Consider the following 16,513-nt stretch of genomic DNA (forward strand, 5'->3'; position numbering starts at 1 on the left):
ATTAAGGTCGAATCTGTCATTGAAAGCTTATGGTGTCTGTCAAATGTTCTAAGAAGATTAGACGAAGCAGCTGAACTGTACGACGCCGCAATCGTACATTTCCGGTCGAATGTGCCGCCTACAAGCTATAGTAGAATTCTAATGTTGTATGACACTAGTAAAAATTATATTTATTAATTATTATTACTAGTCAACCAACATTAGAATTCTTCTATAGCCTATGGGCGGAGCATTTGACCATAAATGTCCACTCGCGGCGACTGCTTAGTCAAATCTTCATGTCAAATCTTTTCTCTCTATGTCAAATAATCTTGGACTAATAGAGTTAGGTTAGGCACATTCAACCTTTTTTGCTATTGTCTCTATAATGTCAAATCTTTTCTCTCTATGCAGAATAATCTTGGACTAATAGAGCTAAGGTTAGGCACATTCGAAAAAACCAGAAATTCGGATGAAAATGCATTCGGACGAAAACAAATGCACATGTCTATTGATAACAATACTGATGCTTAAAGGGTCACTAAAGGAATTTTTATTTTATTTTTTAAATAACAAACATGCTATACTTACCTCTACTGTGCAGCTTGTTTTGCACAGAGTGGCCCCGAACCTGGTCTTCTGGGGTCCCTTGGCGGCTGTCTCGGCTCAATCCCGCAAGGACTCCACAACTTCACACGAGCTCCCTCGCATGATGTGGAGTTCTTGCGGGAGCGCTCCCATGATAAAGCTGGCGGCCGTAGCTGCTCGCTGCATCACTTGGTCCCGCCCCCCCGGCAAGCCGCGTCATTGGATGTGATTGACAGCAGCCAATGGCTGTGCTGCTTTCAATCCATCCACTCTAGCCAATCAATGGCCAGGGTGAGCGGCGAAGAGGATGTCAGGGGAGAGCGCGGGACTTTCGAGGGGTCAGGTAAGTAAAATGAGGGGGATGGGGGGGGGGGGCAGTGTCGGATGTTTTTTCACCTTAATGCATAGAATGCATTAAGGTGAAAAAACTTTTACCTTTACAACCCCTTCAACCAACACACCTATAGCGTAAATGCACGTTGTTTGGTGTGTTTAATGCATGTTAGAGGCACATTAGAAATTCACCCCAGATACACTATGCGTGTTCTTTGTTGTGATTGATGGGTGTTAAAATTCACCCCAGATGCCTCATTTTTTTTTACATCTCACTGATACAGTTGTGCTCATAAGTTTACATACATTTTTCAGAGAATATAAAATGATAACACAAAAATGTTTCTTTCACTCATGGTTAGAATTTGGCTGTAGCCATTTATTATCAATCAACTGTGTTTACTCTTTTTAAATCATAATCACAACAGAAATCCCCCAGATTACCCTGATCAAAAGTTTACATACCCCAGTTATTAATACCATGTATTTCCCCCTTTACCATCAATGGCAGCTTTAAGTCTTTTGTGGTATTTGTGGATGAGGCTCTTTATCTTCTCAGATGGTAAAGCTGCCCATTCCTCTTGGCAAAAAGCCTCAAATTCCTGTAAATTCTTGGGCTATCTTGTATGAACTGCACATTTTAGATCTCCCCAGAGTGGCTCAATGATATTGAGGTCAGGAGACTGAGATGGCCACTCAAGAACCTTCACTTTATTCTGCTGTAGCCAATGACAGGTCGACTTGGACTTGTGTTGTCATGTTGGGATGTCCAAGTACGTCCCATGCGCAGCTTCCTTGCTGATGAATGCAAATGTTCCTCCAGTATTTTTTGATAACATAGTGCATTCATCTTTCCATCAATTTTGACCAAATTTCCTGTGCCTCTGTAGCTCACACATCCCTAAAACATCAGCGATCCACCTCAGTGTTTCACAGTAGGAATGGTGTACCTTTCCTCATAGGCTTGTTGACTCCTCTTCAAATGAAGCGTTTATGGTTGTGGCCCAAAAGCTCAATTTTGATCTCATCACTCCAAATGATTTTGTGCCAGAAGGTTTGATGCTTGTCTCTGTACTGCTTGGCGTAATGTGCATGGGATACTTTGTGGCATTTGCGTAGTAATGGCTTTCTTCAGGCGATTCGACCATGCAGCCCATCTTTCTTCAAATGCCTCCTTATTGTACATCTTGAATCAGCCACACCACATGTTTTCAGAGAGTCCTGTATTTCACCCAAAATTATTTGTTGGTTTTTCTTTGCATCCCAAACTATTTTCCTGGCAGTTGTGGCTGAAATTTGAGTTAGTCTACCTGACCGTGGTTTGGTTTCAACAGAACCCCTCATTTTCCACTCTTTGATTAGAGTTTGAACACTGCTGATTGGCATTCTAAATTCCTTGGATATCTTTTTATATCACTTTCTTGTTTTATACAGTTCAACTACCTTTTCCTGCAGATACTTTGACAATTCTTTTGCTTTCCCCATGACTCAGAATCCAGAAACGTCAGTACAGCACTGGATGAAAGATGCAAGGGTCTGTCAGGAGTCCAGAAACTCATTGACCTTTTATACACACACTAATTACACGCAAACAGATCACAGGTGAGGATGGTTACATTTAATAGCCATTCAAACCCCTCTGTTTTAACTTGTGTGCATGGTATCACCAGGGTATGTAAACTTATGATCAGGGTCATTTGGATAGTTTCTGTTGTGATTATGATTTAAAAACCCAGTTGAGTGATAACAAATGGCTTCAACCAAACATGAGTGAAAGAAAAGTTTTAGTGTTGAAAAATGGCCAAGAAATGTATTTTCTTAACCGGTTCCCGACTGGCGCACACCGATGTACGTCGGCAGAATGGCACGGGCAGGCATATTGGCGTACAGGTACGTCCAATCTTCAATACCGCCCTGCCATAGCGAGCGCGCCGCCGGCGGCGACATCGCGTGCCGGTCGGGACCCCTGTGAGTGCGGTCGCGGGTCCCGCGGACTCTATTGCCGTGGGCATACCCGCGATCATCTCACGGGGCGGCTGAATGGAGGAAATGCCGTATAAACAGCATTTCCTCCATTCTGCCTAGCAACTAGTGACGCTGATCTCAAATCAGTGTTCCCTAAATGAAAGCCCAGCCCCCCCACAGTTAGTAACACACCCCTAGGAACACTTAACCCCTACACTGCCACCCACTGGTTAACCCTTTCACTGCCAGTGTCATTTACACAAGAATCACTGCATTTATATAGCAGTGATTACGGACCGAAAATTCATACGAACTTTCGAACACCATTAAAGTCTATGGGACTCGAATGTTTGAAATCAAAAGTGCTAATTTTAGAGGCCAATATGCAAATTATTGTCCTAAAAAGGGTTTGGGGACCCGGCTCCTGCCCCAGGGGACATGGATCAATGCAAAATGTATTTTTTAAAACGGCCGTTTTTTCGGTAGCACTGATTTTAATGACGCTTAAAGTGAAATATTTCTTTAAATATCAAGCCTGGGGGGGGTGTCTATAGTATGCCTGTGAAGTGGCACATGTTTCCCGTGTTTAGAACAGTCCCTGCACAAAATGACATTTAACAGAAAAAAAGTCAATGTGTCAATGTAATGTCTGATTCCAGCAATATGGATGAAAATCAGTGAAAAAAATGTCATGGGTAGCCCCCCTGCCCATTACCAGCTCCTTTGGGTCTTGTACGGATATTAAGGGGAACCCCGTACCCAAATTTAAAAAAGGAAAGGCGTGTGGCCCCCAGGCCCTATATACTCAGAACAGCAGTATACGGGCGGTGCAAACAAGACAGGGACTGTGTAGGTTTGTTGTGTTAAGTAGAATCTGTTTGTAATTTTGAAGTGGTACATTTTTAAAGTGTAGCTCCAGTCAAAAAATCTATTTTTAAGCTTTTTGGAAAACATAGGGAAGGGTTATCACCCCTGTATAATTTTTTTGGCCGTCCGTCGTTTTTTCATCTCACTTCCTGTTGTCTCCTTCCGTTTGCAAGTAGGAGACGTTTGTAAGTTGGATGTTTGAAAGTAGGGGCCTGCCCTATATGCTCTGCAGAAATTTGGCCCTAAGATGTTGGTGTTGCCACAAGTTAACACTGTAAGCCCTCAAAGTGACTCTTGATGGGCACTGGAGCGCCCTGCTGTGAACTATTATATCAAGAATTGTAATTACATGCCATTGTTGAACAGTGGTAGAAAATGTTTGCCTTTGGTGGTTGTGGTGGTGGTGCTGGTGTCACAACACTGTAAGTCCTCACAGTTACTCTCGGTGGGCGCTGGAACAGGCTCTGCTGTGAAATATTATATCAAGAATTGTAATTACTTGCACCTGTTAAACAGGGGCTGAAAAATTGGGCCTTAGGCACTGGTGCCACAACACTGCAACACCTCACAGAAACTCTAGTTGGAGAGCAGGAATGAGCCCTGCTGTAAAGTATCGCATCAAAAATTGTAATTACATGCCCCTGTTAAACAGAAAAATTGGGCCTTAGCCACTGGTGGCGGCACCCAGAACCAAAAATTTTCTTCCAAGCTATCAGCAGGATCATTGAGGAGGAATAGGATAGTCAGTTAACATAACAGGATAGTCACTCAGCAAAGCAGTCTTGAAGGGATGTGACATTTTAAAAAAAATGATTCAGGTGCTTGGTAGCTGGTGGTGAGCCAAGACTGATTAATCTTTATGAAAGTCAGTCAATCAACCGAGTGGGTGGGCAGACCCACCCTGTGATCGGTTACAAAGCCTCCAGCAGCACTGAATGTGAGTTCCAAAAGAACGCTGGATGCAGGACAGGCCAGTAGCTCAATTGCATACTGTGCAAGCTCTGGCCAGTGATCCATCCTCAAGACCCAGTAACCCAGAGGATTTTCAGCGGGAAAGGTGTCCAAGTCTGACCTTGCCCCTAGGTATTCCTGCACCATGTAAATCAGACGCTGGCAATGGTTGCTGGAACTGATCACTGATCATACCTTGGGGCTGCGGACTAAAAAATTGTCTGAACGCATCGGTCAGACGGCCACCTTCTCCACTGTTCTGTGACTGACCGAAGCCTCAGCAACACGTTGTCCAGGACCAGGAGTTTGTAACCTCCCAGTCTCTGGAAACACGCTGCACAGACCTTTCTGCAAGGCCTCCCTGAGATGTCTCATCCTCTGCTCCCTCTGCGACGGCAAGATAAGGTCCGCAACCTTACCCTTGTACCGTGGATCAAGGAGAGTTGCCAGCCAGTAATGTTCCCTCTCCTTGATCCAAAGAATACGAGGATCCTTCTGCAGGCTTTGCAGGATCAGGGAGGCCATGCAGCATAGGTTAGCTGAGGCATTCGGTCCGGAGTCCTCTGGTTCACTAAGGACGACATGATCTGCAGCCACCTCCTCCCAGCCACGTACAAGTCCACAGGTTTCTTGGGACTGTAAATCATCCCTAAAAGACTGCTGATGCTGAGTGCCATGCTCCACCTTCATGCTGACACAATCCTCCTCCTCCTCATCCTCTTCCTGTGAGATCGGCGGGACAGCAGGAACACTGTCTGGATAAAGGGGGCCTTGAGAGACAAGGAAGTCCTCCTCTTCCTGCCTCTGTTCTCCCTCAAGTGCCCTGTCCATTATTCCACGCAGCGTATGCTCCAACAGGTGGACAAGAGGTACAGTGTCACTGATGCATGCACTGTCACTGCTCACCCTCCTCGTGGCCTCCTCAAATGGTGACAGGTCAGTGCATGCATCCCTGATCATGCCCCACTGGCGTGGAGAAAAAAACGAGCTCCCCTGACCCTGTCCTGGTGCCGTAGTCACACAGGTACTCATTGATTGCCCTCTGCTGCATGTGAAGCCACTGCAGCATGGCCAACGTTGAGTTCCACCTGGTGGGCATGTCACGGAAGGAGGTTTTTGGGCAGGTCCAACTCCTTTTGGAGCTCAGCCAGCCAAGCACTGGCATTATATGATCGGCGGAAACGCACACAGACTTTCCTGGCCTGCCTCAGGACATCCTGTAAGCCCGGGTACCTGCCCAAGAACCGCTGCACCACCAAGTTAAGGACGTGAGCCAGACTTGGCACATGGGTCAGTTGTCCCTTTTCGGAGGGCGGAGAGGAGGTTGGTGCCATTGTCGCAAACCACCATTCCTGGCTTAAGCTAGTGTGGCGTCAACCACCTCTCAGCCTGCCCCTGCAGAGCTGACAAAATATCTGCCCCAGTGTGGCTCCTGTCCCCCAAGCACACCAGCGCAAGCATGGCATGGCATCTTTTTGCCTGCGTACTTGCGTAGCCCCTTGAACACCTACAGAGCACCGCTGATTATGAGGATAAAGCACAGGAAGAGGCCCTAGAGGAAGAAGAAGTGGAGGGGGTGGAAGACAGAGGTGTGTCACAACCAGTAGTAGCATTTTGCAGGCATGGTGGCAGAACAACCTCCAACACTGCACCTTGTCCTGCATCCTTCCCAGCTGCCAGAAGTGACCCAATGCGCCGTGAAAGATAGGTAACATCCCTGTCCATGCCTGCTGGACCATGAGTGAATGAATGAATGAAATACTTGTATAGCGCACAATGCGAACTGAATCGCCTCTATGCACCTTACCGCTGACCGCCCTGTCCAGCGAGGCATGGACATTGCCTTCCACATGCCGGTAGAGAGCCGGATTCGTCTTCCGTGAGAAAAAGTTGCATTTGGGAACCTGCCACTGAGGAACCGCACATTGCACAAGCTCACAGAAGGTGGCGGAGTCTACCAACTGAAAAGATAGCAGTTGAAGTGCTAGCAATTTAGCCAAGCTAGCATTCAACCGCTGGGCATGTGAATGGCTGGGAGTGAACTTCTTTCTAAGGTCCAGCAACTGGGGCTGGGAAATTTGCCTGTAGAATCGGACGTGGGTGTACTGCTAGCAGAGTGCCCGCAAGTACTTGGCTGTGACACACTTAATTCTACACCTTCATTCCTCTCAGTGTAGGTGTCAGAGAGGACTGAATGTATAGTGGGGTTGGAGATCGCAGGTGATAAGGAGAAAGGAGAGGTCCGCTTTGTTCTTTGGTGTGGGTCTTTAAGGTACGTTTGCCAATGAGCTGCATGGCAGGTCAACATATGTCTGGTCAAGCATGTGGTGCTCAAGCAGCTGATGTTTTAGCCACGCGAGATACGCTTGAGACATATGTTGCAAATAGCAGCTGTGCGATCTGATGCACTCGTCTCAAAAAAGGCCCACACCAAAGAACTTTTGGATTAAAGCTCAGAGGCAGCGCTCTGCACAGGCGGAGCTTTGCGGTGCGATTCAGTCGGTGTGCTGCCCTTAAGCTGGCCACCGGAGGGCATCCTGCCTCATTGGAGATGTGCCTCCTCCTCTCTCCTATCAGGCACCCACATGGAGTCAGTGACCTCACCATCCCCTCCCTCTTCATCACTGGAGCAAACCTGGCCGTATGCTGCAGCTGGTGGAACATGACTGCCAGATTGCTGTCCTTCTTGAGCATCCCCTCTCTCTGGGCTCATGCTACTGCCTTCCTCTAGCTGGGTATCATCATCAGAGCCTTCAAAACGCTGGGCATCCTCCTGGAGCATGTACCCAACACTGTGCTCAAACCGTTTGGGGGACTCCTCAGGAGGATATGGTGGGTCTAGGGAAGGAGTGACTGATGACATTGAGACGAGGGAAGAGGACGCGTTTTCAGCTTCTTTGCCAGTACCCTGAGCCTAGGTGAGAGAGGATGAGGAGGACGAGGAGGGCTTGGTCATCCAATCTACCAAGTCTTTAGCATGTTGCGGCTCAACATGTCCAGCTGCCGAAAATAAGGACAAGCGTGTCCCATGGCCATGTGCTGATGACGATGCACCGCGTCCATGACCAGCACTGTTGCCTCTAGACACAGGGCCTGCTTGCCCTCTTTTATTGGTTCGCCACTGTCTGCCTCTCCTTGTTGGCCTTCCAGACATACTAATAGCCTGCAGGGAGATGAGAACACCAGCAATTGGGGGTTGCTTCAGGTGTATACTGTGCAGGAGGCCCAATACACCCACTGTAACTGCTGCAGCTGCCTGTGGTATAGGAACAGAACAACACCAGCAATTGGGGGTAGCTTCAGGTGTATACTGTGCAGGTGGCACAATACACCCACTGTAACTGCTGCAGATGCTTGTGGTATAGGAACAGAACAACACCAGCATAATCCTGCCTGTGGCCAATTATGGCTCTCCTCGCTGCTGGCGCTGCGATAGGCCAAGCATGCGGGTCACAGTACATGCTTGGCCAATCATCACCCAGCAATGCACTGCGATGGCGCAGTGCATTGTGGGCCGTGAGCGGCACACGAATATGGCGTGAACGGCCCACAAAGTTCTGGCTTTGCCGAACGGGCGAACAGCTGGTGTTCGAGTCGAACATACATTTGACTCGAACACCCAGCTCATCCCTACTATTGTGCAACATCTAATAATGTGTGCCAACTTTCACACTGCTCCATTGCAAAAACTCTGTAAAAATGCAATGTTGAGTTCTGGCGCGTTTTGCACCTGTGAAAAAAAAGTGACATGACTCAAGAACAGCACCAAAAACACAACCGCAGATGCGTTTTTGTCACATTTTTGATGCACTTTCTAATTAATTATTTCAATCGGGAGGTGTGTTTTTGGTGATTTTTTTTACCGCACCAAACATGCACCAAAATGTGGATTTTTTTAAATGCTGCAGACCCGCGACCGATCGGCGTGAAGAGTTCAATAGGATTTATTGGTTATGAGTTTTTCTTCCGCTATTTTATTTATTTATTTTTTACACAAAAGTGGAAGAAGAGGTCAGTGTGAAAGCAGCCTTAAATAACACTACGAATACATAAATAAATGAATAAATAAAAAAAAAAAATAGACTATGCAATTGGCCAATTTTGCTCTTGCCTGCCTGTTAGCCCTTGTACACACGATCGGAGATTCCGACGGAATGTGTCCGATCGGAGCGTTTTGTCGGATATTCTGACTGTGTGTGGTCTGCATCGGACTGTTTCCGTCGGAATATCCGTCGGACCAAATTTTCCAACTTTCCGACAAAATGCTCCGATCGGACATACTCCGATCATGTGTAGAGAATTCCGATCGGACAAAGTGCCACGCATGCTCAGATCAAATTCCCTACATCAAAGCTATTGGCTACTAGCCTGAACATAGTCCGTCGTAACTAAATAATGTCATCACGTTCTGAACGATCGGATTTTCGACAACTTTGTCCGACCGTGTGTATACAACAGTTTCGGACAAAATCCGTCGGACAAAATCCGACGGATTTGGTTGTCGGAATCTCAGATCGTGCGTACAAGGGCTAAGTGTCTGGTTTCAGTTCTTTCAAAGCTACTGACCAGGTACTAAGGTTGCGCCCTTGTTGCTAATGGGACCAGGATTTTTTTTTTCATAGAAAAATGTGACATCCTTACCCTAACCAAGCATGCAGAAAGTCAGAGTGAAGTAAAAGCTCCAGATCTGCATACTTGTGGAAGGTCATTGATTCAGAAAGCACTGAAGTCACTGTAAAGGCATGACAGCCAGGCAAGCAGCACTTGCAGAAGAGGTTAACTATAGCAGCCTTCATTTTTTTTTTTAACCACTTCAGCCTGTGAAAAATGTACCCCCTTCCTGGTTTGGTTTTCGCAAAAGTTGTCGTGTCTACAAAATAGGGGATAGATTTAAGGCATTTTTATTATTTTTGTTTTTTTTACTAGTAATGGAGGCGATCAGCGATTTTTAGCGGGACTGCGACATTGCGGCAGACAGATCTGACACTTTTTTGCGGACCAGTGACATTTATACAGCGATCAGTGCTATAAAAATGCACTGATTACTGTGTAAATGACACTGGCAGGGAAGGGATTAACACCAGGGGCGATTGAAGGGTTAAATGTTCCATAGAGAGGTTTCTAAACGTTTTCTAAAGCCTCATACACACAATCAGATTGTTGGCCAACAAAACCGTGGAATTTTGTCCGAAGGATGTTGGCCACACAATTGTTGGCCAACAATTACGAATGTAGTGATGTACTAGGTGTTTTTTTAGCACCACCTTTTGGGCTCCTTCTGCTAATTTTGTGTTAGTAGAAGTTTGGTGAGTGTTGATACCTGTTTTTCTTTTCGCACTTTTCATTTCGCACTGTTCGGTTTGTTTCTGAACGGCCGTTCGTCAACCAGCCATGTTGCGGAATCGGAGGAGATAACGTGTTATTTATTATTGGTCTTGGAGTTATTGCTTTGACACTTTTTTGGTTGAATAATGATTTGATTTGGTATATTTTCTAGGTTTTGGATGCATAGAATGCACTTTTTAGTTAAGTTCTATTGGCAGATAGCATGCCTAATTTTATTTGTTTTCTTTTTTTAATGCACAATAAAAAAATTGTGGAGAATAATATTTGGCTATGTGTTTTACTTCAAATGACAGTTTGGGAGTAGGCAGTTATATTTAATAAAATACAATGGAAAATTGACAATGGACACCAACATAGTTGTATCTTTGATCTTAAAAACTACGGGATAATGGTGTTGTGGTAACTTGCCCAAATAAAAGGCAAAAAATCATAATAATATTATTCTTGATTATGACTAGAAAAAAAATGCCTTTGAAAATTTGTTTGCAATAACTCCATCAGTATCACCAGCAAAGCAGCTTCATTATTATCCCATTAAAGAAGAAGAGAATTGTGCGCTGCATTTTGAGAATTCATAATTTACCACGCCACGAATTTTAATTCTCATTTATGAATGCTAGTTTTCAAGATCGTCCGCTTCCGGCTCGTCCTTGCTTCCAAGCATGCGTGTTTGTACTTTGGACTTTTGTCCAATGGACTTGTGTACACACGCTCGGAAAATCCGACAGACATTTGTCCGCGGAAAATTTGAAAACCTGCTATCCAAGATGCATATGGAGTGTACATACGGTCATATTTACCGTCAACAGCCTGTAATCGAACATTTTCCGTCGGAAAGTCTGATCGTGTGTGCGTGTGTGGGGTGATGGACTGACAGGGAGTAGAGAGAGATAGCTTTTCCTAATCACTAGAAACAGACAATCTCACTCTACTCCCCCGACAGAACAAGGATCTGCTTTGTTTACACTGGCAGATCCCCGTTCTGCCTCTCTGTGGAGCGATCTCTAGTGGCCGGCAGACATCGAGTCCACCAGACCCACTGATTGGCTCCCCCCGCTGGTGAATGGGTAAAAGCTCACAGATTACCGTGTACGCTCCCGATGTACAATGATGGCGATTCACACAGCCAAGCCAACCTGCTATGGGTTACTGATGAGCAGCTGCAGTCATAAATGCACATAGATTATTGCATGAGCCAGTGAAGGAACTACTAGAGCTGCAAAGGTCACACTTGCAACCGGGACCTGGTGTTTCGCCACTGTCGGGGGGCCTCAGTGGCGTTTCTAGGGCTCTGACCTCTCATACAGCCCAGAGCCTGCACTGAAAGTTCCCCCTCCCCCCTCCTTCGCACGAATGGGAGAGGAGATAGACAATCTGCTCCTTCTGCTCCCACCCCTCTCCTCCTGTGTGCACAGTGGGAAGTGTGAAGCCCAGCAGCTGAATGATCAAATTCAGCTGCTTAGCTTCACACTTCCCGCAGTGCACACAGGAGGAGAGGGGTGGAAGGAGAAGGAGCAGATTGGCTCTCTCCTCTCCCATCCATGTGAGGAGGGAGGAGAGGGGGAACTGTCAGTGCAGGCTCTGGGCTGTATGAGAGAGACGCTCTCAGCTCAGAGCCCTGTGGTCAGAAACCCCACTGCCCCCCAACAGTGATGCAATGCCAGGGACTGGTTGGAAGTGTGACCTTTGGGACTCTGGTAGTTCCTTCACTGGCTAATGCAATAACCTATGTGCATTTATGACTGCAGCTGCTCATCAGTAACCCATACCAGTTCATCTGTATAACGTGCAAATTGGGCCCAAAGTGTCAATATTTTGTGTGGCCACCATTATTTTCAAGCACTGCCTTCACCCTCTTGGGCATGGAGTTCACCAGAGCTTCACAGGTTCAGGTTGTCACATGAAAAGATATAATAAAATATTTACAAAAATGTGAGGGGTGTACTCACTTTTGTGAGATACTGTACTGTATGTATTCTTTGTGTTTCATGCAAACCTCTTGTGCTCCCACTGTGCTCTCAGGGCTCTCCAGAAATAATTGACTCTCAGCATATGAGTCAAACACACTGGTGGACTTCACCCTCCCAGGTATTGCCAGTAGTTATCGGCCATTCAGATCTCCATCTAAACATGTGTTAGCGCTAGGTGCATTTAGCAATTGAGTGTTACTTAATTTTAATAGCCAGAGAAAAATATTATTTTGGCCAAGTAAATGAATAAACACCTGCAGCACCTAAACACGTTATATACATTTCCAAATGTCAAGCGTTTTTTCTGCTAAAACACTGCTGCCAAGAGGAAACTGTCTAGGAGAGATAGCAAAAGCCTCCTGTGTGCATGAGACTTGGGCTTAGTTCACACTAGTGCGGGTCGTGCACTAGTGCCCATGTTTGCTTGGGCACTGCAGCCTATCCATTTAAATGGGCTGCTGTGCCACATGAAACGCACCCTTTAAAAACACGCCCGCAGGGGAACCATGAAAAAGACCATACAGTTTGCGCACCCGCGATCACACTGAGATGCATGGGGGTGCCATTCGGAATAACTTTATATAAATTAAGTTGCAGTCCAGTGAGTGAAATAAGTATTTGATCCCCATGCAAAACCTGACTTAGTACTTGATGGAGAAACACTTGTTGTCAAGCACAGAGGTAAGATGTTTCCTGTAGTTGGTAACCAGGTTTTCACACCTCAGGAGGGATTTTGGTCCACTCTTCTTTACAGATCTTCTCTAAATTCTTAAGGTTTCTTGACTGTCGCTTGGCAAGTTGGCAACTTGAAGTTTCAGCTCCCTCCATAAATGTTCTATAGGATGAAGGTCTGGAGACTGATTAGGCCACTCCATGACCTTAATGTGCTTCTTCTGGAGCCACTCCTTTTTTGCCTTGCTCCATGCTTGACTGTAGGGATTGCGTTCCAAACACGGCAAGTTGAATTAATGCCAAAGACCTCAATTTAGGTCTCATCTGACCACAGCACTTTCTTCCAATCCTTTTCTGAATAATTTAGATGTTCATTGGCATAACTGTACATGTGCCTTCTTGAGGAGGGGGACTCACTGTGTTTGGAGGGAAAAAAATGCAGACTATGACCCTAAGAACACCATCCCTACAGTCAAGCACGAATGGTGGAAACATTATGCTTTTGGGCTTTTTCTCTGCTAAAGATACAGGCTGACTTTGCCGCATTGAGGGGCCAATGGATGGGGCCGTGTATTGTAAAATATTGGATGAGAACCTTCTTCCCTCAGCCAGAACACTAAAGATGGGTTATGGATGGGTCCTCCAGCATGACAATGACCCAAAATCATACCGCCAAGGCAACAAAGAAGTGCCTCAAAAAGAAGCACATCAAGGCCATGGAGTGACCTAGTCAGTCTGCAGACCTTAATCCTATAGAAAATTTATAGCACGATCTAAAACTTCAAGTTGCCAAGCTACAGCCAAGAAACCTTAAGGATTTAGAGAAGCTCTGTAAAGAAGAGTGGACCAAAATCCCTCCTGAGATGTGTGCAAACCTGGTCACCAACTACAAGAAACGTCTTACCTCTGTGCTTGCCAAGAAGGGTTTCTTCACCAAGTACTAAGTTATGTTTTGCTTGGGTATCAAATACTTATTTTACTCACTGAACTGCAACTTAACTTATAGCATTTGTTTTATGTGTTTTTTCTGGATTTTTGGTTGATAGTCTGTGTCTATCAGTTAACCAGTTGCCACCCGCCCCGCGGTCAAATGACGGTGGGGCAGTGCAGCTCTTGTTCTGGGACGACGTAATATGACAGCGCCCCAGAATGGCCGGTCTTGCGCACCCGTGGAGGAGCACATCGCGGCAGCGCCGTGTGGCTAGGACATGACGTGACCCCGATCTCTGTAAAGAGCCGAGTCTGCGGCTCTTTAACCATGTGATCGGCTGTGTTCAATCACAGCCGGTCACATGTAAACACGGAGATGCTGATAGAGTGTGTGGTGAGGAGAGCTGATCAGCGGCATCTCCTCGCAGGTGGACATCTACACATGTAATCAGGGCACTGATCATCAGTGCTCTGATTACAATATAGCGCCAACAGTGTCACCAATCAGTGCCCACCGTTGCCAACCAGTGCAAGCAATCAGTGCAAACCAGTGTCAGCAATCACTGCCCACAAGTGCCACCAATCAGTGCCCATTAGTGATGCCAGTCAGTGCTGGCTATCAGTGCCGCCTATCAGTGCTGCCCATCAATGCCCATCAGTGTTGCCATCAGTGCCAAACAGTACCAACTATCCGTGCTGCCTATCAGTGCCCAGTAGTGGCGACTATCAATGCCCAATACCTTGTATTTATATGTGTGTATATATATATATATATATATATATATATACATATATATATATATGAAACCAACTTTAACCAGTCAGCCACTTTAAAAAAAAAAAAAAAAAAAAAAAAAGATAATTTTCAAATGTCCAGCTATGTGAAAGGCTGCGTGCAACATACAAAGACTTAATTAGACAGAAGAATGACTTTTCCAAGTGCCTTTGCTTAAACTTCTGGATAAATGTCAGAACATGTCCCCTTAATTACATTTCAATCACTAATCAATTGGATAACGATCAGACCTATCACAGCAGAGGAGACCTGGCCTTCAAAGGAAATAACCCCATTGTCAGGAAATGTGTCACTGTCATCCTAACTAGGGCTCAATTTCTTAATTAAGATCTAACTCCAAAAGTAATTATGTATTTTATTTTCCAAGCCAAGAAGCAGAATATCTTGTCTGCAAAATCTCAGATGAAAATAAAATATATTTTGTTATTAATGAGAAGTGGAACCAGAGTGCCACCTTGTGGCTAGCTGGATTGGGGAATAGAAAAAAAAAAGAGAGAAGAGAGCGATAGGGGGTGATAAAAGGAGGGATGGAAGGGCGAAGAGAGCTAGAAAGAAAGAGGGATGAAGAGAGAGATGGAGAGAGAAAGAGAAAAGGATACACACATTATATATATATATATATATATATATATATATATATATATATATATATATATATATATATATATATATATATATATATATATATATATAGAGAGAGAGAGAGAGAGAGAGATGAAGAGAGAAGGGGAGGGGTGCAGAGAGGGAGGGAGCGTGAGAGATGAATAAAGAGGGCTAGAGAGGGATGCAGAGAGAGAGGGGGATCGAGAGAGAGAGAGAGAGAGAGAGAGGGAGGGAGAGGAAGGGATGGAGAGAGGGATAGAGAGCATGAGGGATAAAGAGAGAGCGAGGGAGCGAGAGCGGGATGGAGAGAGAGAGGGGGGGGGGGAGAGAAGGGAGAGGGATATAGAGAGAGAAAGGGGAGAAATAGGGAGCGAGAACAAGGGATGTAGAGAGAGAGAGAAAGCAATGGAAAGAGATAGGGGAGGGAGAGATGGAGAGAGAGGGGGAGAGATGGAGAGAGAGGGGGAGGGAAGGAGGGAGAAAGAGAGAGAGAAAGAAAGAGGGATGGGGAGAGAGAGAAGGGGTGTAGAGAGAGAGAGAGAGAAGGGGGTGGAGGGAGAGAGAGAGAAGGGGGATGGGGAGAGAGAGAGAGAAGGGGGATGGGGAGAGAGAGAGAGAAGGGGGATGGGGAGAGAGAGGGGGAGAGAGAGGGGGTGGGAGAGAGAGAGAAGGGGGATGGGGAGAGAGAGAGGGGGAGGGGAGAGAGAGAGAGAGAGAGAGAGGGGGGGTGGAGAGAGAGAGAGAGAGAGAGAGAAGGTGGCGGGAGAGAGAGAGAGAGAGAAGGGGGTGGAGGGAGAGAGAGAGAACGAGGATGGGGAGATAGAGAGGGGGAGGGGAGAGAGAGAGAAGGGGGATGGAGAGAGAGAGAGAGAGAAGGTGGCGGGAGAGAGAGAGAGAGAGAAGGGGGTGGAGAGAGAGAGAGGGGGTGGAGGGAGAGAGAGAGGGGGGTGGAGAGAGAGGGGTGGAGAGAGAAGGAGGTGGAGAGAGAGAGAGAAGGGGGGGTGGAGAGAGAAAGAGAAGGGGTGGAGAGAGAGAGGGGGTGGAGAGAGAGAGACAGGGGGGTGGAGAGAGGGAGAAGGGGGTGGAGAGAGAGAGAGAGAGAGAGAGAGAAGGGGGGTGGAGAGAAAGAGAGGGGGTGAAGGGAGAGAGAGAGAGAGAGAACAGACAGGGGGGAGGAGAGAGAGAGAGGGGGGTGGACAGAGAGAGAGAACGGGAGAGAAAGGGAAAAAAAATATGCTAGAGGGGGGAGGGGGATAGGACGGAAGAGAGAAGGAATGTGAGAGAAATAATTAGAAAGAAAGAATGAAAAAGAAGTAGGTGAGAAAGAAGGAGGGAGAGGGAGGGAGGAGGAAAAGAGAAAAAGAAAGGAGGAGGAAGGAAGGAGAGAAAGCAAGGGAGAGAGAGAGAGAGAGAGAGAGAGAGAGAGACAGGGAGGAAGAAGGCAAACAGAGGAAAAGGGAGGAAAGAGGGAGTGAGAGAGGGAGAAAGAATAGGAGCGAGGGGGAGGGAGAGG

General features: G+C 46.3%; 1 protein-coding gene across 2 annotated transcripts in view; it reads right to left on the reverse strand.

Annotated features, from left to right (window-relative positions):
* The window catches only part of KCNQ3 (potassium voltage-gated channel subfamily Q member 3), a 391,330-nt gene that overhangs the window by 99,848 nt on the left and 274,969 nt on the right, over positions 1-16,513 (reverse strand). The gene's annotated exons all lie outside the window — the stretch shown is intronic.

The sequence above is a fragment of the Lithobates pipiens genome, unplaced genomic scaffold, assembly GCF_037356315.1.
Source record: "Lithobates pipiens isolate NorthernLeopardFrog02 unplaced genomic scaffold, aLitPip1_a1.2 Scaffold_19, whole genome shotgun sequence".
In the NCBI taxonomy this organism is placed as follows: domain Eukaryota; kingdom Metazoa; phylum Chordata; class Amphibia; order Anura; family Ranidae; genus Lithobates; species Lithobates pipiens.